Source organism: Sinocyclocheilus rhinocerous, unplaced genomic scaffold (assembly GCF_001515625.1).
Source record: "Sinocyclocheilus rhinocerous isolate Xijiao unplaced genomic scaffold, SAMN03320098_v1.1 scaffold1898, whole genome shotgun sequence".
NCBI lineage: Eukaryota > Metazoa > Chordata > Actinopteri > Cypriniformes > Cyprinidae > Sinocyclocheilus > Sinocyclocheilus rhinocerous.
Window position 1 is genome coordinate 463,253 of NW_015661023.1, and position 8,003 is coordinate 471,255.

The window sequence follows — 8,003 nt, forward strand, 5'->3', positions numbered from 1 at the left end:
AGAGTGTACGCCAGCAGCCATATCGCCCTGCAGCCCAAGACTGGTCTCCCACTGAAGTTAAGCAGGGTTGAGCTGGTCAGTACCTGGATGGGAGACCTCCTGGGAAGACTAGGTTGCTGCTGGAAGAGGTGCTAGTGAGGCCAGCAGGGGGTGCTCAACCTGTGGTCTGTGTGGGTCCTAATGCCCCAGTATAATGACGGGGACTCATCTTTCGGATGAGACGTTAAACCGAGGTCCTGACTCTCTGTGGTCCGTAAAAATCCCATGGCACTTCTCGTAGAGAGTAGGGGTGTAACCCCGGTGGTCCTGGCCAAATTCCCTCCACTGGCCCTTGTCTATCATGGCCTCCTAATAATCCCCATCCACTTGATTGGCTCTATGACTTTCTCTCCTCTCCACCTGTAGCTGGTTTGTGGTGAGCACACTGGCGACGTTGTCCTCTGGCTGCCATCGCATCATCTAGGTGGATGCTGCACACTGGCGGTGGTTGAGGAGAGACCCCCCCACGTGATTGTAAAGCGCTATATAAATGCATCATTCATTCTTTCAAAAAGCTGCTGATTAAAAATAAAATTAAAAATATTTTTTAATTGAATCATTTATATCCTTCACATCCCTTAGTTGTGGAATCACAAGGCAAATCTTTTTGATGTGTTTGTGTGTATGCGACAGTAATGCTCAAAAGATCTGTTAGAGCTCTTTTCCTGAAGCTGCTATGATCCATCAATCGGTAAAGAGTCCCTGCTTCCCCTTGAGTCTGGTTTTATGCTCATAGATTCACACATGTGCATATCGGCAGCCGTCACTCAGAAACATGTCAAAATCCATGCTCTGCCCGAAACCTGTCCCGAAGCCCACATTAACATTTTATTGGTTATTAAAACCCAGCACATTTTACTGTCATTAAAATACCCAGGTGCCCTTTCAGAACAAAAACTAAACTACTACAACACACTGCCCTTCGAAAGGCTTCATCACACCTTACATGATCTGTACTTCCCTGGTTTGAGTCCTACTTCATGGGTAAAAACCTCAAGGTATTTTGGAGGGGATGAGTGTTTTAGTCACAGCAGCTAAACACTGGGGTACCTCAGGGTTCGGTGCTTGGCCCTCTCGTTTTCTCAATATACACAACAACTCTAGTATATTCTTTAATATTATTTATGTAATACGTACTCATTTAAAAGTATGCTAAAGTGTACTTCTTCATAAGGGAAATTAATTAATTGAAAAGTAAAAAAAAAAAAACATACTTCTTTATTCTACCTTGTAATAATGTCAAATTTAAAGTTTTAAAGTACATTTTAATTTGTCTAAATAATTATGTTGTGTTTTAAAGATGTACACTTATGTGTTGACTAACATTAAAGCACAAATAAAGTACTTTAATAAGTATGATTATAATTCTAATTGTAGAGTGTTATTCAATATTACATTTAAAGTTAACAATGTTAACAGTAAATTGCAATGTCATCATTAGAAATGTGCAATTACAATTTATTGAATACATGACATACAAGTTCAGCTCAGCACATTCAGCAGTACTTTAACCATATTTGAAAGACAGTAGCATAATTATGAAATTACATATAATGATGTAAAGTGGGTCAAAACAGCACGCTAACTAATTGCGTTTTGTATACAGATAAACTATAATGAATTTTAATTCATTTGTGATTAACGTGCACTTAAGTGTCTGAAAACACTTTTTTTATATTGTCAGTATATTTTTTAAAGGAAATTATTTCTATAAGTGCTCTTTTTTGTTAAAGTGTAAGGATTCACTGAAAAGTAAAAAAGGAAACAAAAAAAAAATCTAAATTTCTTTTTTTTGGTCATAATTTCTCTTTCATGCAAGTAATATTAAGCTTGTACAAATAGACTTAAATTTAAAATCTCCATATTAGCCAAATATAGTAACAGGTGAAGAAATCATCCATGCAGAGACAGAGGAGCTGACATATAACAGAGATGTTCAGAGGTAACGGAGCGAACCTTGCATAAGTTTTGGTACCAGCTGGTATAAATGTGTGTCCACCAAACACATGCTGACAGCCTCAGGGGGCTGCATCGACCCCTGCGGCTCTGAAAAACCTGCTGCTCCCTCAAACCAGAGCTTCAGTTTGAACACCGATGTGAAGTGTGCCACGGCTCGTGTGGAGTGAACCGAGTGAAGATAAAGAGATGGAAAGTGAATGAGGCGACAGGCTGTAATCAGCTTCTTTCTGCTTCCAACCCCTACGCTGGGCGCCAGGTCTGATGCCCTGCGAGTGTGTGTTTTGTGAAGACGAGGGTCAGTGAGATGCTAGTTTGTGTTTCCTGACACTCTTGTCTCTCAGAATGCATTAGATTCATTTCAGTGGTAAAATTACAAACAACTTTTAACTGACCTTGCAGAAGCTGAATAAGTTACATACAATTTTCTAACTGACAGAGAGAGTTGCAGTGCAATGCACTTTAAAGGGGTCATATGATGCGATTTCAATTCTTCCTTTCTCTTTGGAGTGTTACAAGCTCTTGGTGCATAAAGAAGATCTGTAAAGTTGCAAAGACTAAAGTCTCAAATCCAAAGAGATATTCTTTATAAAAGTTAAGTCAACCACGCCTACCTAAAACGACTCGTTCTAACCAAGCGTCAACCTCCCGCTCACTCTCGTGAAGCCAACACGGAAGTGACTTATACTGTAATTCGTCAACTGGCCGCTAGAGGCTGGTTGCAAAAGGGAGTCAATCCCATAGACTCCCCATGTTAAAATGTACAGTATGTGGAAAATAATGTGTTTTTTGAACCTTAAACCGCATAAACACATTTCATTACACCAAATACACCAAATAATGTTCTTTTTAGCAACATCATATGACCCATTTAATATTTAATAAAAGCAAGACCCAATGAATAATAGATCATGTAATTAAAATGATTTTTCTTAACCATTAATTGCACTGATGTGGTCCTTGGGAAATCGTTAAAGCCAAAATAATTTACAGCTGCAGGTAGGTGATTTTGCGATGTTTAGCTTCAGTTTAACGTCTAAATTGTTGTCCTTTGGTGTTTTTCACCAGTGTGTTTGAAAGGAAAGAGAGTCTGTGCGTGTGTGTGTGTGTGTGTGTGTGTGTGATGGCCAAAATAGTTTGCCTCATTCATAATGCTGTTACTGGCTCAATATCAATGTGACTTAACAGTTGCCATAACAACCAAACATGTTCCTCACAGGGATGGTTCAGTATTTGGGTTCAGTCAGTGAATCACTTCCTACAATATGTAACGCCAAGAAAAAACAAAACAAAAAAAAACAACATAATTACCGGGACAGTCAACATTAGTGCTGTGTAATTTACTCTGATCCTAACTACTGAAAATACTCCAAGAATGATGATCTTTCCAGTACAGAATCACAAATAAATTCAGTTCAAATGCATTTGTATAGTGATTTTAATTTTTCATAATATAATGATGCCTTACAAAGGCAGATAGGAAGCCAAAAGAGTATGTGGCAATGAAAAGTTTAATGCAGCTTTGCAAAGAGGCTGTAATTTAAGGTTACAAATGATATTGAACTTGAAAACAGACTGTTTCTCATTGATGTCTGGACATTTTACAGAAAAAAAGTGTTTCTTGGGTAAATGCAAAGCTTCTGCCAGCAAATGTATAGTTTCTCAGGGGAATGCAACAGTTTTGCACGCAAATGCAACTTTTTTTTGGGACAATACAAAATGTTTAAATGCAAGCTGAAATTTTCTTGTGGGAAAATGCAAAACTTTAGTGTACAAATGCAAAGTTTCTTGGGGAAATGCAAGTGTCTTGTGGAGGAACACACACATCTTGGGTGCAGATGCAAAAATTGTTGGGGAAATGCAAAAGTTTTTCTAGCAAGCGTAACATTTCTCTGGGAAGCGCAAAACTTTTGTGAGCAAACGTGACGTTTCATGTGAGGAATGACAATTTTAGCATGCAAACTAAGTTTGTTGTGGGGAAACAAAACTTTAGTGTGCAAATGCAAGGTTTCTCGGGGAGGAATGCAAATCTTGTGTGCGAAAGCAAAATTTGTTGGGGAAATGCAAAACTTTTTCTAGCAAGCGCAAAGTTTCTCGGGGAAGCGCAAAACTTGTGCGCAAATGTGAAGTTTCTTGAGAATTTTTGCATGCAAATGTAAATTTTTTTACGTTTTTTATTCTCTACTAATTAATCAAGAATTTGCGATACACATTAAACCCACCTGTACGTAAATGGACATGGTAAAGAAACGATGAAAGATGGGAGGGGAAAAGTATATTTGAATGCTTTTGCATTTTCTCGACAAAGTACTGAAACTTCTCACCATCAAAAGTATTAATCGTTTTTTCTTTCATATTATTTCCATCACCAGTTTTGCATTTTCTCGCCAAGTGCCAAGTTTGGCTGGCGCTGTGAACAGGACTAAGCATTTTCAACTGCAATTCTATAATTGCTCTTCAAGTCGGGACTTGAGCGCTCTCACATACTGAAAGCGATGCCGGAATTTGCTCTCGCTAATGGCGACGTTAAATGCGGCCTCGGCGGGCGTCCAAATATCAGCTTAACCATTCTATGTGCAATTACAGACCCGTGTGAGAGGCTTCACAAAGCCTCTTCTTCTAGTTCTTAAGACTCACTTCATACGCATTTACAAGCATATGCTACAGAGGGAAAAGTTAATGCATTACAAGGACGACCCAGCTACAAAAGTGTGGCTTCTTGTAGGAAGATGTAATAGAAAATCAGCTACTTAAAGATCATGACTGGAAAAAGAAACAGAAAACGAGCCGAAGCGAGTGTCTGCACCAGGAAAGGTTGAATCTGCGAAATGAAACCCGAGGCTCGGCAGAGTGTGCAAATGTTTAATGTGTGTCTGTGCATAAAGCAATAAGCAGAACAAACATCCGAGCGGCAGACGCACAGGATCATGGGAGTGCATACGAATGCTGAATAAACGGCAGGATTAAGAGCGCATACAGTAAGTGCTGAGATAAAATGTTCTCGTTGCATAGAACATCTTCACTTCGCTCATACATGAGTGTTTCCTACAGACATAAAGCAGTGATTCCCAACCACAGCTACATGTGAACTAAAAGACAAAACAGAGTTTGATTTGCTTGAGAAACCTATGAGAGAAAATATGACTTGCAGTATAAAATATAAAAATTATAGAGTATACTTGAGCCTCATTGATGTTGTAGTACAGGTATGTAAGACAGAAAAGGTTGGGAAACGCTGCTCTAAAGTGCATGACATTTTAGTCCTGAGATTCATAAGCAAAAATCAATGCATGTGGTCTTTCAATACGTACAAGTGACAACTAGAAAATAAATTGATAATAAAGCTAAACGTTCTTTCTGTTGTTTGATATAAAGTCAAAAATAAACCCCAAATCACCAAAAAATAACGTGTGAATTAGTTCTTCAGTATTTGTTACAGTATACAATGCAAATGTAAATATATAATCTGTTTGCATTTGGCAAAAATATAATGTGCATGGAAGTAAGACATTAAAAATATGGAGCATATAATGTTACGCAGTGCAAATTTGACAGATGTTTCACTGATAAAAATCTTGTATAAAAACGACCCTGAGTTTTCCTGAAGGTTTTCTCTCTGTTCTTGGTTGGATGTTTTAAAGCTTTAAATCTCGGTGGCCTACATGGAGATTTAGATGTCAAATAAATAAATGACTCTGGTAAAGTGCCTGGTTTCTGCTGATTGGTGTTTGATTCATGTCGCTGATGTTTGTATTTCATAATTCAGATCCACGTCATTCTCAAACGCACCGTCCTCTTCATCACGCTGCCGCGCGAAACTCACAAAAAGAAAAAATTGCTTTGGACATGTTTAAAGTCTTACATTTTTAATAATAGAATGAATATTCTCAAAATCATCTCGCAAAATTATATCTTTAAATATACATTTACAGTTTCATTTTTGATAAGTTCGTCATCTGTATTATTTATTTATTTTATTTAGCAATGATGCATTAAATTAATCAAAAGTGACAGTAAAGACTTTTATACTGTGACAGATGTGACAGTTTCCACAGAAATATTGGGCAGCACAACTGTTTTCAACATTGATAATAATCAGAAATGTATGTTGCTTGTCAAATCAGAATATTAGAATGATTTCTGAAGATCATGTGACACTGAAGACTGGAGTAATGATGCTGAAAATCCAGCTGCGCATCACAGAAATAAATTATATTTTTAGGACAAAAAACTGGATAAGATTTTGATTCAGAACTCCCCGACACCAGCAACACCACATGTTTGGGAAATATAAGCAGTGTTGGGGAAAGTTACTTTTAAAAGTAATTCATTACAATAAAGTTACTCGATAAAAACGTAACTAATTACGTTACTTAGTTACTTTTGATGGAAAGTAATGCGTTACGTTACTTTTTAATAACATGATATTTAGCCCCTAAAATGCGAATTTTACCAGGGAAACCCCGCCAAAAAACATGTATTTTATCCGCAGAACATGATTTTTATTGTGTGAACGCGTTTGGGCTAGTTTTGGGCTAGTTTTGAGTAGCAATTGGGCGGGTTACAGGCGATAACTCTTCACAACCTGGATTAGTTTGAGATCAAAGCACATATGAACCACAGATCATTTTATGCAGAAGCCAACAACATTGCCACAAACTTCAAAGAAGAAGAAAAAGTTCCTGCACACCATCTGATAAAACAGCACTATTTACTACTTTCTCTTTCCACATAGGATGCGATGCGTTCGGCTCTGAACACCGAAAACAAACAGACATCTCACAACGCAGACTATTTTTCAAGGAATTGTGAGTTTATATCTCACAATTCTGACTGACTTTTCATCATTTTGAATTTTTGTCTTGCAAAACAAAACATCTCGCAATTATATATTTTATTGTCGGAATTCTGAGGTAATACCTCACAGTTCTGTTTTTTTCATTGACTTCTTAGTTCTAACTGGTTCTTGGAATTCAGATTTAACATCTCACGATTCAGATTTTGTTTGGCAATTGTGAGTTAACATCTTGAAATTGTAACTTTTTTTTCCTTCAGAATTTTGAGTTTACATCCCACAATTCTGATTTATATTCTCGGAATTCAAAGTTAACATTCCGCAAGCCTGCCTTAAAAGAGATATACAATTTCGAAAAAAAAGCCTGAATTCTGAGGAAAAAAAGGCTGAATTGCAAGATAATAGCTCAAAACTGTGAGAAATAAAGTCAAAAGTGTGTTATAAATGTGCAATTCTGACTTTTTTTCTCAGAACCTTGAATTTACAACATATTTTGACTTTCACAACTTTGGGCTATCATAAAGCTATCATTGAGCTATAGATGTTAACTCAACATCGTAAGATGCTAACTCAGAATTGTGAGGAAAATAAGTCAGAATTTTGACCATCACAGTTACATTTTATTTATTTATTATTTTTATTTTGTGGTGGAAACAGACTTCCATATATGGCTTTGTTATACTTACAAGAATATAATGCCCAACCTGCATAAGTCGTTTTATTTGGTCTCAATTCACATTTACTTTCATTGTTTAAAAAAAAAAAAAAGAAAAGAAAAGAAAAAAAAAAACCAGCTTTCTTTTCTATTCCATGAAGTCAAATAGGTTTGCATGTCACACATACACATCTAAAGCAGCAGAGATAAACGTCGTCTCTATATTTTCATCCTTCTAAACAGTGAATGTGTGAAAAGCAGAAGCAGATTTATGGTCTGTATAAGGTGTGCAGCAGTAGATTGTTGTGAAATGTAGCTGTCTTATAAAAACTTCCTCCGCTCTCAACATTACTGACGTACATTAGACGCACTCCAGTGCTTTTATCTTTCTTGTTAAAAGAACAAAGACGCAAAGGTGTGGGATCACACACACACACACACACACACACACACACTCACTCACTCACAGACACAGACACAGACACAGAAACAGGCACAGACACAGGCACAGACACAGGCACAGACACAGACACAGACACAGACACACACACACACACA